Genomic DNA, 17,116 nt, shown 5'->3' with positions numbered 1-17,116 from the left:
ACATTCTAATCAATCCCTCCCAGTGTCACAGTGTAAAGCTCCTCTTACAAATTCCAATCAATCCCTCCCGGGGTCAGAGTTTAAAGCTCCTCTCACACATTCTAATCAATCCCTCCCAGGGTCACAGTGTAAAGCTCCTCTCATTCATTCCAATCAAACCCTCCCGGGGTCCGAGTGTAAAGCTCTTCTCAAACATTCCAATCAATCCCGCCTGGGGTCAGAATGTAAAGCTCATCTCACACATTCCAATCAATCCCTCACGGTGTCAGAGTGTAAAGCTCCTCTCACATATTCCAATCAATCCCTCCCAGTGTCAGAGTGTAAAGCTCCTCTCACACAATCCAATCAATCCCTCCCGGGGTCAGAGTGTAAAGCCCCTCTCACACATTTCAAGCAATCCCTCCCGTGGTCAGATTGTAGAGCTCCTCTCACACTTTCCAATCAATCCCTCCCGGGGTCAGAGTGTAAAGCTCCTCACACACATTCCAATAAATTCCTCCCGGGGTCAGAGTGAAAAGCTCCTTTCACACATTCCAATCTATTCCTCCCAGGGTCAGTGTGTAAAGCTCCTCTCACACATTCCAATCAATCCCTCCCGGGGTCATTGTGTATAGCTCAACTCTCACATTCCAATCAATCCCTCCCGGGGTCAGAGTGTAAACCTCCTCTCACACATTCTAATCAATCCCTCCCAGGGTCACAGTGTAAAGCTCCTCTTACAAATTCCAATCAATCCCTCCCGGGGTCAGAGTGTAAAGCTCCTCTCACACCTTCTAATCAATCCCTCCCAGGGTCACAGTGTAAAGATCCTCTCATTCATTCCATTCAAACCCTCCCGGGGTCCGAGTGCAAAGCTCTTCTCAAACATTCCAATCATTCCGCCTGGGGTCAGAATGTAAAGCTCATCTCACACATTCCAATCAATCCCTCCCGTGGTCAGAGTGTAAAGCTCCTCTCACACAATCCAATCAATCCCTCCCGGGGTCAGAGTGTAAAGCCCCTCTCACACATTCCAAGCAATCCCTCCCGTGGTCAGATTGTAGAGCTCCTCTCACACATTCCAATCAATCCCTCCCGGGCTCAGAGTGTAAAGCTCCTCTCACACTGTCCAATCAATCCCTCCCGGGGTCAGTGTGTAAAGCTCCTCTCACACATTCCAAACAAACCCTCCCGGTGTCAGAGTGTAAAGCTCCTTTCACACATTCCAATTAATCAATCCCGGGGTCAGAGTGCAAAGCTCTCCTCACACATTCGAATCAATCCCTCCCGGGGTCAGAGTGTGAAGCTCCTCTCGCACATTCGAATCACACCCTCCCGGGGTCAGAGCGTAAAGCTTGTCTCACGCATTCCAATCAATCCCTCCCGGTGTCAGAGTGTAAACCTCCTCTCACACATTCGAATCCAGCCCTCCCGGGGTCAGAGTGTGAAGCTCCTCTCACACATTCCAATCAATCCCTCCCGGGGTCAGAGTGTAAAGCTCCTCTCACACATTGCAATCAAGCCCTCACGGTGTCAGCTTGCAAAGCTCCTCTCACACTTTCCAATCAATCCCTCCCGCGGTCAGAGTGTAAAGCTCCTCTCACACTGTCCAATCAATCCCTCCCGGAGTCAGAGTGTAAAGCTCCTTTCACACATTCCAATCACTCCTTTCCGGAGTCAGATTGTAAAGCTCCCCTCACATATTCGAATTAGACCCTCACGGGGTCAGAGAGTAAAACTCCTCTCACACTTTCCGATCAATCCCACCCGGGGTCAGAGTGTAATGGTCCTCCCACACTGTCCAAACAATACCTCCCGGGATCAGAGTGTAAAGCTCCTGTCACACATTCCAAACTATCCCTCCCGGGGTCAGAGAGTAAAGCTCCTCTCACATATTCGAATCCATCCCTCTCGGGGTCAGAGTGTAAAGCTGCTCTCACACTGTCCAATCAATCGCTCCCGGGGTCAGAGTGTAAAGCTCCTCTCACACATTCCAATCAAATCCTCCCGGGTTCAGAGTGTAAATCTCCTCTCACATTGTCCAATCTATGCCCCGGGGTCAGAGTCTAAATCTCCTGTCACATATTCCAATGAATCCCACCCGGTGTCAGAGTGTAATGCTCCTCTCACACATTCGAATCAACCCCTCCCGGGGTCAGAGTGTAAAGCTTATTTCACACATTCCAATCAAACCCTCCTGGGCTTAGAGTGTAAAGCTCCTCTCACACATTCCAATCAATCCCTCCCGGTGTCGGAGTGTAAAGCTCATCTGACTCTGTCCAATCAATCCCTCCCGGGGTCAGAGTGTAAAGCTCCTCTCACATATTCCGATCAATCCCTCCCGGGGTCAGAGTGTAAAGCCCCTCTCACACATTCCAATCAATCCCTCCCAGGGTCAGAGTGTAAAGCTCCTCTCACACATTCTAATCAATCCCTCCCAGGGTCAGAGTGTAAAGCTCCTCTCACACATTCCAATCAATCCCTCCCGGGGTCAGAGTGTAAAGCTCATCTGACTCTGTCCAATCAATCCCTCCCGGGGTCAGTGTGTAATGCTCCTCTCACATATTCCGAACAATCTTTCCCGGGGTCAGTGCGTAAAGCCACTCTCACACATTCCAATCAATCGCTCCCGGTGTCAGAGTGTAAAGCTCCTCTCACACATTCCAATCAATTCCTCCCGGAGTCAGATTGTAAAGCTCCCCTCACATATTCGAATCAACCCCTCCCGGGGTTAGAGAAGAAAGCTCCTCTCACACTTTCCAATCATTCCCTCCCTGGGTCAGAGCATAAAGCTCCTCTCACACTGTCCAATCAATCCCTCCCGGGGTCAGAGTGTAAAGCTCCTGTCACACATTCCAATCTATCTCTCCCGGGGTCAGAGAGTAAAGCTCCTCTCACACATTCGAATCAAAACCTCCCGGGGTCAGAGAGTAAAGCTCCTCTCACAAATTCCAATCAATCCCACCCGGGGTCAGAGTGAAAAGCTCCTCTCACACATTCCTATCAATCCCTCCCGGGGTCATCGTGTATAGCTCCACTCTCACATTCCAATCAATCCCTCCCAGGGTCACAGTGGAAAGCTCCTCTTACAAATTCCAATCAATCCCTCCCGGGGTCAGATTGTAAAGCTCCTCTCACACATTCTAATCAATCCCTCCCAGGGTCACAGTGTAAAGCTCCTCTTTCAAATTCCAATCAATCCCTCCCGGGGTCAGAGTGTAAAGCCCCTCTCACACATTCTGATCTATCCCTCCCAGGGTCAGAGTGTAAAGCTCCTCTCACACATTCTAATCAATCACTCCCGGGGTCATAGTGTAAAGCACCTCTAACACTTTCCAATCAATCCCTCCCGGGGTCAGAGTGTAAAGCTCCTCTCACACATTCCAATCAATCCCTCCCTGAGTCAGATTGTAAAGCTCCTCTAACACTTTCCAATCAATCCCTCCCGGAGTCAGAGTGTAAAGCTCCTCTCACACATTCCAATCAATCCCTCCCGCGTCAGAGTGAAAAGCTCTTCTCACACATTCCAATCTATCCCTCCCGGGGTCAGAGTGTAAAGCTCCTCTCACACATTCCAATCAATCCCTCCCGGGGTCAGAGTGTAAAGCTCCTCTCACACATTCCACTCAGTCCCTCCCGTGGTCAGAGTGTAAAGCTCCTCACACACATTCCAATCAATCCCTCCCAGGGTCAGAGTGTAAAGCTCCTCTCACACATTCTAATCAATCCCTCCCAGGGTCAGAGTGTAAAGCTCCTCTCACACATTCCAATCAATCCCTCCCGGGGTCTGAGTGTGAAGCTCATCTGACTCTGTCCAATCAATCCCTCCCGGAGTCAGAGTGTAAAGCCCCTCTCACACATTCCAATCAATACCTCCCGGTGTCAGAGCGTAAAGCTCGACTCACACATTCCAATCATTCCGTCCCAGTGTCAGAGTGTAAAGCTCCTTTCACACATTCCAATTGATCCCTCCCGGGATCAGAGTGCATAGCTCTCCTCACACATTCGAATCAATCCCTCCCGTGGTCAGAGTGTAAAGCTCCTCTCACACTGTCCAATCAATCCCTCCTGGGGTCAGAATGCAAAGCTCCTCTCACAAAATCCAATCAATCCCTCCCTGGGTAAGAGTGAAAAGCTCCTCTCCCACTGTCCAAACAATCCCACCCGTGGTCAGAGTGTAAAGCTCCTCGCATACTGTTCAATCAATCCCGCCTGGGGTCAGAATGCGAAGCTCCTCTCAGACATTCCAATCAATCCCTTCCGGGGTAAGAGAGTAAAGCTCCTCTCACACATTCGAATCAAACCCTCCCGGGGTCAGATTGTAAAGCTGCTCTCAAGCATTCCAATCAATCCCTCCCGGTGTCAGAGTGTAAAGCTCCTCTCACACATTCGAATCCAGCCCTCCCGGGGTCAGAGTGTTATGCTCCGCTCACACTGTCCAATCTTTCCCTCCCGGGGTCATAGTGTAATGCTCCTCTCACACTGTCCAATCAATCCCTCCCGGGGTCAGAGTGTAAAGCTCCTCTAACACTTTCCAATCAATCCCTCCCGGGATCAGAGTGTAAAGCTCCTCTCACACATTCCAATCAATCCCTCCCTGAGTCAGATTGTAAAGCTCCCCTCACATATTCGAATCAATCCCTCCCGGGGTCAGAGATGAAAGCTCCTCTCACACTTTCCAGCCAAATACAGAGGAAAAAACAAGTCAGCTTGGAAGGCAGAGCAAATATGTGAAGGCAAAAGGGAATATGGCAGGGCTGGAAGGCATTTATTTTAATGCAAGGAGTCTTGCAAATAAGGTGGATGAACTGAAGTTGTTGTTGAGCACATGGGAGTACGATGTTGTTGCTATCACGGAGACATGGTTGAGGGAGGGTCAGGACTGGCAGCTCAATATTCCGGGGTATAGAATCTTCAGGCGAGACAGAGGGGGGTGTAAAAGGGGAGGGGGTGTTGCAATATTAATTAAGGAGTCAATTACTGCTGTAAGGAGGGATGATATATTAGCGGGTTCCTCTAATGAGGCCTTATGTGTAGAACTTAAAAACAAAAATGGGGCAAGCACTTTGCTGGGAGTGTACTATCGGCCCCCAAACAGCCAGGGGCAGATAGAGGAACAGATATGTAGGCAAATCTCAGAGAAGTGTGAAAATAATAAGGTAATAATAGTGGGGGATTTCAACTTCCCCAATATACATTGGGATAGTCAGAGTGTGAAAGGCTTAGAGGGTGCAGAATTCTTAAAGTGCATCCAGGAGAGCTTTTTGAGCCAACATGTAGAAAGTCTTACAAGAGAGGGGGCGTTACTGGAACTAATTCTGGGAATGTAGCCGGGCAAGTGGTGGAAGTATCAGTAGGAGAGCATTTTGGCGACAGTAACCATAATTCGGTGAGATTTAAGGTGGTCATGGAAAAAGACAAAGACGGCCCGGAAATAAGGGTTCTAAATTGGGGGAAGGCCGATTTTAATATGATAAGGCAGGATCTGGCCAAAGTGGACTGGGAGCAGCTACTTATAGGAAAATCCACATCAAAACAGTGGGAGACTTTTAGAAGGGAAATAGAGAGAGTACAACGCCAACATGTTCCTTTAAAGGTCAAGGGTGGGACCAACAAGCAAAGGGAACCTTGGATGACAAGGGATATACAAAAATGCATTAGAAATAAAAGGGGGGCTTTTGGCAGTTACAAAAGACTAAAGACGGAAGAAGCTCTAGAGGAGTATAAAAAGTGCAGGGGCATATTTAAAAAAGAAATTAGGAGGGCGAGGAGGGGCCATGAAATAACACTGGCGAGCAAAATAAAGGAAAATCCTAAGATGTTTTATAAGTATATTAAGGGCAAGAGGATAACCAGGGAAAGGGTAGGGCCCATTAGGGACCAAAGTGGCAATCTGTGTGTAGAGCCAGCTGTGTTCACTATGGAGAAAAATGATGCGGACATAGAAATCGGGCAAGGGGACTGTGACATACTTGAACATCTTAGCATCGAGAGGGAGGAGGTAAAGCTCCGGTCAAAAATTCCAATCAATCCCTCCCGCTGTCAGAGTGTAAAGCTCCTCTCACACATTCGAATCCATCCCTCCCGGGGTCAGAGTGTAAAGCTCCTCACACACATTCCAATCAATCCCTACCGGGGTCAGTGTGCAAAGCTCCTCTCACACATTCCAATCAATCCCTCCCGGGGTCAGACTGTAAAGCTCCTCTCACACATTCCAGTCAGTCCCTCCCGTGGTCAGAGTGTAAAGCTCCTCACACACATTCCAATCAATCCCTCCCGGTGTCAGAGTGCAAAGCTCCTCTCACACATTCCAATCAATCCCTCCTGGGGTCAGAGTGTAAAGCTCCTCTCACACATTCCAATCTAACCCACCCGGGGTCAGAGTCTAAAGGTCCTCTCACACATTCCAGTCAGTTCCTCCCGTGGTCAGAGTGTAAAGCTCCTCACACACATTCCAAGTAATCCCTCCCGGTGTCAGAGTGCAAAGCTCCTCTCACACATTCCAATCAATCCCTCCCGGGGTCTGAGTGAAAAGCTCTTCTCACACATTCCAATCTATTCCTCCCGGGGTCAGGGTGTAAAGCTCCTCTCACACATTCCAATCAATCCCTCCCGGGGTAAGCGTGTATAGCTCCTCTCTCACATTCCAATCAATCCCTCCCGGGGTCAGAGTGTAAAGCTTCTCTCACATATTCCAATCAATCCCTCCCAGGGTCAGAGTGTAAAGCCCCTCTCACACATTCTAATCAATCCCTTCCAGGGTCAGAGTATAAAGCTCCTCTGACACATTCCAATCAATCCCTCCCGGAGCCAGAGTGTAAAGCCCATCTCACACATTCCGATCAATCCCTCCCAGGGTCAGAGTGTAAAGCTCCTCTCACAAATTCCAATCTATGCGTCCCGGGGTCATAGTGTAATGCTCCTCTCACACTGTCCAATCAATCCCTCCCGGGGTCGGAGTGTGAATCTCCTCTCACACATTCCAATCTATCCCTCCCGTGGTCAGAGTGTAATGCTCCTCTCACACTGTCCAATTAATCCCTCCCGCGGTCAGAGTGTGAGTCTCCTCTCACACATTCCAATCAATCCCTCCCGTGGTCAGAGTTTAAAGCTCCTCTCACACTTTCCAACCAATCTCTCCCGGGGTCAGAGTGTTAAGGTCCGGTCACAAAGTCCAATCAATCCGTCGTGGGGTCAGAGTGTAAAGCTCCTCTCACACAATCCAATCAATCCCTCCCGGGGTCAGTGTGTTAAGCTCCTCTCACACATTCCAATCAATCCGTCGTGGTGTCAGAGTGTAAAGCTCCTCTCACACATTCGAATCCATCCCTCCCGTGGTCAGAGTGTAAAGCACCTCTCACACATTCCAATCAATCCCTCCCGGGGTCAGTGTGTAAAGCTCCTCACACACATTCCAATAAATCCCTCCCGGGGTCAGTGTGTAAAAATCCTCTCACACATTCCAATATATCCCTCCCGGGGTCAGAGTGTAAAGCTCCTCTAACACATTGTCCAAACAATCCCTCCCGGGGTCAGAGTGCAAAGCTCCTCTCACACACTCCAATCAATCCCTCCCGGGGTCAGAGTGAATAGCTCTTCTCACACATTCCAATCTATCCCTCCCGGGGTCAGAGTGTAAAGCTCCTATCACACATACCAATCAATCCCTCCCGGGGTCAGCGTGTATAGCTCCTCTCTCACATTCCAATCAATCCCTCCCGGGGTCAGAGTGTAAAGCACCTCTCACACATTCCAATCATGTCCTCCCTGGGTCAGAGTGTAAAGGTCCTCTCACACATTCCAATCAATCACTCCCGGGGTCAGAGTGTAAAGCTCCTGTCACACATTCCAATCAATCCCACCCGTGGTCAGAGTGTAAAGCTCCTCTCACACATTCGAATCAATCCCTCCCGGTGTCAGAGTGTAAAGCTCATCTCACACATTCCAATTAAACCCTCCCGGGCTCAGAGTGTAAAGCTCCTCTCACACATTCCATTCAATCCCTCCCGGGGTCTGAGTGTATAGCTCATCTCTCTCTGTCCAATTAATCCCTCCCGGGTTCAGAGTGAAAAGCTCCTCACACACATTCCAATCAATCCCTCCCGATGTCAGAGTGTAAAGCTCCTCTCACACATTTCAATCAATCCCTCCCGGGGTCAGTGTGTAAAACTTCTCTCACACATTCCAATAAATCCCTCCCGGGTTCAGAGTGTAAAGCTCCTCTCACACATTCCAATCAATCCCTCCCGTGGTCAGAGTGTAAAGCTCCTCACACACATTCCAATCAATCCCTCCCGGGTTCAGAGTGTAATGCTCCACTCACACAATCCAATCTATCTCTCCCGGGGTCAGAGTGTAATGCTCCACTCACACATTCCAATCTATCCCTCCCGGGGTCAGAGTGTAAAGCTCCTCTCACACATTCCAATCTATCCCTCCCGGTGTCAGCGTGTATAGCTCCTCTCACACATTCCAATCAATCCCACCCGTGGTCAGAGTGTAAAACTCCTCTCACACATTCGAATCAATCCCTCCCGGGGTCAGAGTGTAAAGCTCCTCTCACACATTCCATTTAATCCCTCCCGCGGTCAGTGTGTATAGCTCCTATCTCACATTCCAATCAATCCCTCCCGGGGTCAGAGTGTAAAGGTCCTCTCACACATTCCAATCAATCCCTCCTGGGGTCAGAGTGTAAAGATCCTCTCACACTGTCCAATCAATCACTCCCGGGATCAGAGTGTAAAGCTCCTCTCACTTTCCAATCTATCCCCCCGGGGTCAGAGTCTAAAGCTCCTGTCACACATTCCAATCAATCCCACCCGTGGTCAGAGTGTAAAGCTCCTCTCACACATTCCAATCAATCCCTCCCGGGGTCAGAGTGTAAGGCTCCTCTCACACATTCCAATCAATCCCTCCCGGGGTCAGAGTGTAAAACTCCTCTCACACATTCCAATCAATCCCTCCCTGGGTCAGAGTGTAAAGCTCTTCTCACAAAATCCAATCAATCCCTCCCGGGGTCAGAGTGTAAGGCTCCTCTCACACTGTCCAAACAATCCCTCCCGGGGTCAGAGTGAATAGCTCTTCTCACACATTCCAATCTATTCCTCCCGGGGTCAGAGTGTAAAGCTCCGATCACACATTCCAATCAATCCCTCCCGGGGTCAGAGTGTAAAGCACCTCTCACACATACCAATCAAATCCTCCCGGGGTCAGAGTGTAATGGTCCTCTCACACATTCCAATCAATCCCTCCCGGGGTCAGAGTGTAAAGATGCTCTCACACTGTCCAATCAATCACTCCCGGGGTCAGAGTGTAAAGCTCCTCTCAAACATTCCAATCAATCCCGCCCGGGGTCAGAGTGTAAATCTCCTCTCTCACTTTCCAATCAATCCCTCCCGGGGTCAGAGTCTAAAGCTCCTATCACACATTCCAATCAATCCCTCCCGTGGTCAGAGTGTAAAGCTCCTCTCACACATTCGAATCAATCCCTCCCGGGGTCAGAGTGTAAAGCTCATCTCACACATTCCAATCAAACCCTCCCGGGCTTAGAGTGTAAAGCTCCTCTCACACATTCCATTCAATCATTCCCGGGGTCTGAGTGTAAAGCTCATCTCACTCTGTCCAATTTATCCCTCCCGGGGTCAGAGTGTAAAGCTCCTCACACACATTCCAATCAATCCCTCCCGATGTCAGAGTGTAAAGCTCCTCTCACACATTTCAATCAATCCCTCCCGGGGTCAGTGTGTAAAACTTCTCTCACACATTCCAATAAATCCCTCCCGGGGTCAGAGTGTAAAGCTCCTCTCACACATTCCAATCAATCCCTCCCGTGGTCAGAGTGTAAAGCTCCTCTCACACATTCCAATCAATCCCTCCCGGGGTCAGAGTGAAAAGCTCCGCTCACACATTCCAATCTAACCCTCCCGGGGTCAGAGTGTAATGCTCCTCTCACACATTCCAATCTATCCCTCCCGGGGTCAGAGTGTATAGCTCCTCTCACACATTCCAATCAATCCCTCCCGGGGTCAGAGTGTTAAGCTCCTCTCACGAATTCCAGTCAGTCCCTCCCGGGGTCAGAGTGTAAAGCACCTCTCACACATTCCAATCAAATCCTCCCGGGGTCAGAGTGTAAATCTCCTCTCTCACTGTCCAATCTATCCCCCCGGGGTATGAGTGTTATGCTCCTCTCACATATTCCAATCAATCCCTCCCGGGGTCAGAGTGTAAAGCTCATCTCACTCTGTCCAATCAATCCCTCCCGGGGTCAGAGTGTAAAGCTCCTCTCACACTGTCCAAACAATCCCTCCCGGGGTCAGAGTGTGAAGCTCCTCCCACACATTCCAATCAGTCCCTCCCGGGGTCAGAGTGTAACGCTCCTCTCACACTATCCAATCAATCCCTCCCGGTGTCAGAGAGTAAAGCTCCTCTCACACATTCCAATCAATTCCTCCTGGGGTCAGAGTGTAAAGCTCCTCTCACACATTCCAATCAATCCCTCCCGGGGTCAGAGTGTAAGGCTGCTCTCACACATTCCAATCAATCCCTCCCGGGGTCAGAGTGTAAAGCTCCTCTCACACATTCGAATCCATCCCTCCCGGGGTCAGAGTGTAAAGCTCCTCTCACACATTCGAATCCATCCCTCCCGGGGTCAGAGTGTAAAGCTCGTCTCACACATTCCAATCAATCCCTTCCAGGGTCAGAGTGTAAAGCTCCTCTCACACATTCCAATCAATCACTCCCGGGGTCAGAGTGTAAATCTCCTCTCACACTTTCCATTTCAATCCCTCCCGGGGTCAGAGTGTAAAGCTCCTCTCACACATTCCAAACAATCCTTCCCGGTGTCAGAGTGTAAAGCTCGACTCACACATTCCAATCATTCCGTCCAGGATCAGAGTGTAAAGCTCCTTTCACACATTCCAATTAATCCCTCCCTGGGTCAGAGTGATAAGCTCCTCTCACACTGTCCAATCAATCCCTCCCGTGGTCAGAATGCAAAGCTCCTCTCACACTGTCCAATCAATTAATCCTGGGGTCAGAATGCAAAGCTCCTCTCACACAGTCCATTCAATCCCTCCCGGTGTTAGAGAGTAAAGCTCCTCTCACGCATTCCAATCAATCCCTCCAGGTGTAAGAGTGTAAAGCTCCTCTCACTCATTCGAATCCAGCCCTCCCGGGGTCAGATTGTAAAGCTCCTCTCACATTGTCCAATCAATCCCTCCCTGGGTCATTGTGTAATGCTCCTCTCACACTGTCCAATCAATCCCTCCCGGGGTCGGAGTGTGAATCTCCTCTCACACATTCCAATCAATCCCTCCCGTGGTCAGAGTGTAATGCTCCTCTCACACTGTCCAATTAATCCTTCCCGGGGTCAGAGTGTGAATCTCCTCTCACACATTCCAATCAATCCCTCCCGTGGTCAGAGTGTAAATCTCCTCTCACACTGTCCAATTAATCCCTCCCGGGGTCAGAGTATGAATCTCCTCTCACACATTCCAATCAATCCCTCCTGTGGTCAGAGTGTAAAGCTCCTCTCACACTTTCCAACCAATCCCTCCCGGGGTCAGAGTGTAAAGCTCCTCTCACACTTTCCAACCAATCCCTCCCGGGGTCAGAGTGTAAAGCTCCGGTCACAAATTCCAATCAATCCCTCCCGCTGTCAGAGTGTAAAGCTCCTCTCACACATTCGAATCCATCCCTCCCGGGGTCAGAGTGTAAAGCTCCTCTCACACATTCCAATCAATCCCTGCCGGGGTCAGTGTGTAAAGGTCCTCTCACACATTCCAATCAATCCGTCGTGGGGTCAGAGTGTAAAGCTCCTCTCACACATTCCAATCAATCCCTCCCGTGGTCAGCGTGTAAAGCTCCTCTCACACATTCCAATCAATCCGTCGTGGGGTCAGAGTGTAAAGCTCCTCTCACACATTCCAATCAAACCCTCCCGTGGTCAGAGTGTAAAGCTCCTCTCACACATTCCAATCAATCCCTCCCGGGGTCAGTGTGTAAAGCTCCTCTCACACATTCCAATAAATCCCTCCCGGGGTCAGTGTGTAAAATTCCTCTCACACATTCCAATTTATCCCTCCCGGGGTCAGAGTGTAAAGCTCCTCTAACACATTGTCCAAACAATCCCTCCCGGGGTCAGAGTGCAAAGCTCCTCTCACACACTCCAATCAATCCCTCCCGGGGTTAGAGTGAATAGCTCTTCTCACACATTCCAATCTATTCCTCCCGGGGTCAGAGTGTAAAGCTCCTATCACACATACCAATCAATCCCTCCCGGGGTCAGCGTGTATAGCTCCTCTCTCACATTCCAATCAATCCCTCCCTGGGTCAGAGTGTAAAGGTCCTCTCACACATTCCAATCAATCTCTCCCGGGGTCAGAGTGTAAATCTCCTGTCACACATTCCAATCAATCCCACCCGTGGTCAGAGTGTAAAGCTCCTCTCACACATTCGAATCAATCACTCCCGGGGTCAGAGTGTAAAGCTCATCTCACACATTCCAATCAAACACTCCCGGGCTTAGAGTGTAAAGCTCCTCTCACACATTCCATTCAATCCCTCCCGGGGTCTGAGTTTAAAGCTCATCTCACTCTGTCCAATTAATCCCTTCCGGGTTCAGAGTGTAAAGCTCCTCACACACATTCCAATCAATCCCTCCCGATGTCAGAGTGCAAAGCTCCTCTCACACATTTCAATCAATCCCTCCCGGGGTCAGTGTGTAAAACTTCTCTCACACATTCCAATAAATCCCTCCCGGGTTCAGAGTGCAAAGCTCCTCTCACACATTCCAATCAATCCCTCCCGTGGTCAGAGTGTAAAGCTCCTCACACACATTCCAATCAATCCCTCCCGGGTTCAGAGTGTAATGCTCCACTCACACAATCCAATCTATCCCTCCCGGGGTCAGAGTGTAATGCTCCACTCACACATTCCAATCTATCCCTCCCGGGGTCAGAGTGTATAGCTCCACTCACAAATTCCAATCTATCCCTCCCGGGGTCAGCGTGTATAGCTCCTCTCACACATTCCAATCAATCCCACCCGTGGTCAGAGTGTAAAACTCCTCTCACACATTCGAATCAATCCCTCCCGGGGTCAGAGTGTAAAGCTCATCTCACACATTCCAATCAAACCCTCCCGGACTTAGAGTGTAAAGCTCCTCTCACACATTCCATTTAATCCCTCCCGGGACCAGCGTGTATAGCTCCTCTCTCACATTCCAATCAATCCCTCCCGGGGTCAGAGTGTAAAGGTCCTCTCACACATTCCAATCAATCACTCCCGGGATCAGAGTGTAAAGCTCCTCTCACTTTCCAATCTATCCCCCCGGTGTCAGAGACTAAAGCTCCTGTCACACATTCCAATCAATCCCACCCGTGGTCAAAGTGTAAAGCTCCTCTCACACATTCCAATCAATCCCTCCCGGGGTCAGAGTGTAAGGCTCCTCTCACACATTCCAATCAATCCCTCCCGGGGTCAGAGTGTAAAACTCCTCTCACACATTCCAATCAATCCCTCCCGGGGTCAGAGTGTAAAGCTCCTATCACACATTCCAATCAATCCCTCACGGGATCAGAGTGTAAAGCACCTCTCACACAAACCAATCAAATCCTCCCGGGGTCAGAGTGTAACGGTCCTCTCACACATTCCAATCAATCCCTCCCGGGGTCAGAGTGTAAAGATGCTCTCACACTGTCCAATCAATCACTCCTGGGGTCAGAGTGTAAATCTCCTCTCTCACTTTCCAATCAATCCCTCCCGGGGTCAGAGTCTAAAGCTCCTGTCACACATTCCAATCAATCCCACCCGTGGTCAGAGTGTAAAGCTCCTCTCACACATTCGAGTCAATCCCTCCCGGGGTCAGAGTGTAAAGCTCATCTCACACATTCCAATCAAACCCTCCCGGGGTCAGAGTGTAAAGCTCCTCTCACACTTTCCAATCAATCCCTCCCGGGGTCAGTGTGTGAAGCTCCTCTCACACATTCCAATCAATCCTTCCCGGTGTCAGAGTGTAAAGCTCGACTCACACATTCCAAACAATCCTTCCCGGTGTCAGAGTGTAAAGCTCGACTCACACATTCCAATCATTCCGTCCAGGATCAGAGTGTAAAGCTCCTTTCACACATTCCAATAAATCCCTCCCGGGGTCAGAGTGTAAAGCTCCTCTCACACATTCCAATCAATCCCTCCCGTGGTCAGAGTGTAAAGCTCCTCTCACACATTCCAATCAATCCCTCCCGGGGTCAGAGTGAAAAGCTCCGCTCACACATTCCAATCTATCCCTCCCGGGGTCAGAGTGTAATGCTCCTCTCACACATTCCAATCTATCCCTCCCGGGGTCAGAGTGTATAGCTCCTCTCACACATTCCAATCAATCCCTCCCGGGGTCAGAGTGTTAAGCTCCTCTCACGAATTCCAGTCAGTCCCTCCCGGGGTCAGAGTGTAAAGCACCTCTCACACATTCCAATCAAATCCTCCCGGGGTCAGAGTGTAAATCTCCTCTCTCACTGTCCAATCTATCCCCCCGGGGTCAGAGTGTTATGCTCCTCTCACATATTCCAATCAATCCCTCCCGGGGTCAGAGTGTAAAGCTCATCTCACTCTGTCCAATCAATCCCTCCCGGGGTCAGAGTGTAAAGCTCCTCTCACACTGTCCAAACAATCCCTCCCGGGGTCAGAGTGTGAAGCTCCTCCCACACATTCCAATCAATCCCTCCCGGGGTCAGAGTGTAAAGCTCCTCTCACACTATCCAAACAATCCCTCCCGGTGTCAGAGAGTAAAGCTCCTCTCACACATTCCAATCAATTCCTCCTGGGGTCAGAGTGTAAAGCTCCTCTCACACATTCCAATCAATCCCTCCCGGGGTCAGAGTGTAAGGCTGCTCTCACACATTCCAATCAATCCCTCCCGGGGTCAGAGTGTAAAGCTCCTCTCACACATTCGAATCCATCCCTCCCGGGGTCAGAGTGTAAAGCTCCTCTCACACATTCGAATCCATCCCTCCCGGGGTCAGAGTGTAAAGCTCGTCTCACACATTCCAATCAATCCCTTCCAGGGTCAGAGTGTAAAGCTCCTCTCACACATTCCAATCAATCACTCCCGGGGTCAGAGTGTAAATCTCCTCTCACACTTTCCATTTCAATCCCTCCCGGGGTCAGAGTGTAAAGCTCCTCACACACATTCCAATCAAACCATCCCGGGGTCAGAGTGTAAAGCTCCTCTCAGACATTCCAATCAATCCCTTCCGGGGTCAGAGTGTAAAGCTCCTCTCACACATTCCAATCTATGCATCCCGGGGTCAGAGTGTAAAGCTCCTCTCACACATTCCAAACAATCCTTCCCGGTGTCAGAGTGTAAAGCTCGACTCACACATTCCAATCATTCCGTCCAGGATCAGAGTGTAAAGCTCCTTTCACACATTCCAATTAATCCCTCCCTGGGTCAGAGTGATAAGCTCCTCTCACACTGTCCAATCAATCCCTCCCGTGGTCAGAATGCAAAGCTCCTCTCACACTGTCCAATCAATCCCTCCCGGTGTTAGAGAGTAAAGCTCCTCTCACGCATTCCAATCAATCCCTCCAGGTGTAAGAGTGTAAAGCTCCTCTCACACATTCGAATCCAGCCCTCCCGGGGTCAGAGTGTAAAGCTCCTCTCACATTGTCCAATCAATCCCTCCCGGGGTCATTGTGTAATGCTCCTCTCACACTGTCCAATCAATCCCTCCCGGGGTCGGAGTGTGAATCTCCTCTCACACATTCCAATCAATCCCTCCCGTGGTCAGAGTGTAATGCTCCTCTCACACTGTCCAATTAATCCCTCCCGGGGTCAGAGTGTGAATCTCCTCTCACACATTCCAATCAATCCCTCCCGTGGTCAGAGTGTAAAGCTCCTCTCACACTGTCCAATTAATCCCTCCCGGGGTCAGAGTGTGAATCTCCTCTCACACATTCCAATCAATCCCTCCTGTGGTCAGAGTGTAAAGCTCCTCTCACACTTTCCAACCAATCCCTCCCGGGGTCAGAGTGTAAAGCTCCTCTCACACTTTCCAACCAATCCCTCCCGGGGTCAGAGTGTAAAGCTCCGGTCACAAATTCCAATCAATCCCTCCCGCTGTCAGAGTGTAAAGATCCTCTCACACATTCGAATCCATCCCTCCCGGGGTCAGAGTGTAAAGCTCCTCTCACACATTCCAATCAATCCCTGCCGGGGTCAGTGTGTAAAGGTCCTCTCACACATTCCACTCAATCCGTCGTGGGGTCAGAGTGTAAAGCTCCTCTCACACATTCCAATCAATCCCTCCCGTGGTCAGCGTGTAAAGCTCCTCTCACACATTCCAATCAATCCGTCGTGGGGTCAGAGTGTAAAGCTCCTCTCACACATTCCAATCAAACCCTCCCGTGGTCAGAGTGTAAAGCTCCTCTCACACATTCCAATCAATCCCTCCCGGGGTCAGTGTGTAAAGCTCCTCTCACACATTCCAATAAATCCCTCCCGGGGTCAGTGTGTAAAATTCCTCTCACACATTCCAATTTATCCCTCCCTGGGTCAGAGTGTAAAGCTCCTCTAACACATTGTCCAAACAATCCCTCCCGGGGTCAGAGTGCCAAGCTCCTCTCACACACTCCAATCAATCCCTCCCGGGGTTAGAGTGAATAGCTCTTCTCACACATTCCAATCTATTCCTCCCGGGGTCAGAGTGTAAAGCTCCTATCACACATACCAATCAATCCCTCCCGGGGTCAGCGTGTATAGCTCCTCTCTCACATTCCAATCAATCCCTCCCTGGGTCAGAGTGTAAAGGTCCTCTCACACATTCCAATCAATCTCTCCCGGGGTCAGAGTGTAAATCTCCTGTCACACATTCCAATCAATCCCACCCGTGGTCAGAGTGTAAAGCTCCTCTCACACATTCGAATCAATCCCTCCCGGGGTCAGAGTGTAAAGCTCATCTCACACATTCCAATCAAACACTCCCGGGCTTAGAGTGTAAAGCTCCTCTCACACATTCCATTCAATCCCTTCCGGGTTCAGAGTGTAAAGCTCCTCACACACATTCCAATCAATCCCTCCCGATGTCAGAGTGTAATGCTCCTCTCACACATTTCAATCAATCCCTCCCGGGGTCAGTGTGTA

Source organism: Somniosus microcephalus, unplaced genomic scaffold (genome assembly GCF_052327205.1).
Source record: "Somniosus microcephalus isolate GS21.2 unplaced genomic scaffold, FLI_Smic_1.0 unresolved_chr5, whole genome shotgun sequence".
NCBI classification, from domain to species: Eukaryota; Metazoa; Chordata; class Chondrichthyes; order Squaliformes; family Somniosidae; genus Somniosus; species Somniosus microcephalus.
Note: the sequence above shows the minus strand (reverse complement) of the source record.